We start from the raw sequence: 433 nt of genomic DNA, 5'->3' as shown, positions 1-433 counted from the left end.
GTCTAGGCCTACATACTATTCACGCAATCAAGGCAAACAAAAATAACAACAAACAAATGCAGGACATAAAAAAGCAGACAACGAATATGGAATAACACGAAGAAAGTCAAGGAAGAAAACCTGGAACACAAGGAAAAAAAAAAAAAAAATCCGTGGACAAGATTACCAACAAACTCCTTTGTCCAAACAGTTAAAAAAAGCACTTTACATCCCTTGTACCTCATTACGAAACCACAACATCATTAATACAACACTTTAACATCCTCATCCACTCACTCTCTTCCAAGCTAAGGCAGAACGACTGCCCCTTTTCTTCCAAAATAGCTCAGGTTACCATCCGTTCATCAGGAACTCACGGCCATCGTAAACAACATGAAATTCCTGTTCGGGCGAGACTTTCTCTGCTGCCTTTCCGCTATTCTCTGTTTCTTTT

The 433-nt window shown here is 39.5% G+C and overlaps 1 protein-coding gene across 2 annotated transcripts in view; it reads right to left on the bottom strand.

Moving 5' to 3' along the window:
* LOC119593117 (regulator of G-protein signaling 10-like) overlaps positions 1–409 on the bottom strand; it is a 10,150-nt gene extending 9,741 nt beyond the window's left edge. For both annotated transcript variants that reach the window (XM_037942079.1, XM_037942080.1), the window contains exon 1: positions 277–409. The gene's annotated coding sequence lies outside the window, so the exon portion shown is untranslated. The remainder of the gene's footprint in view (positions 1–276) is intronic.
* Between the last annotated feature and the right edge of the window lie 24 nt (positions 410–433).

Source organism: Penaeus monodon, chromosome 31 (assembly GCF_015228065.2).
Source record: "Penaeus monodon isolate SGIC_2016 chromosome 31, NSTDA_Pmon_1, whole genome shotgun sequence".
Taxonomy (NCBI): domain Eukaryota; kingdom Metazoa; phylum Arthropoda; class Malacostraca; order Decapoda; family Penaeidae; genus Penaeus; species Penaeus monodon.
Note: the sequence above shows the minus strand (reverse complement) of the source record. Positions and strands in the feature narration are given on the sequence as shown.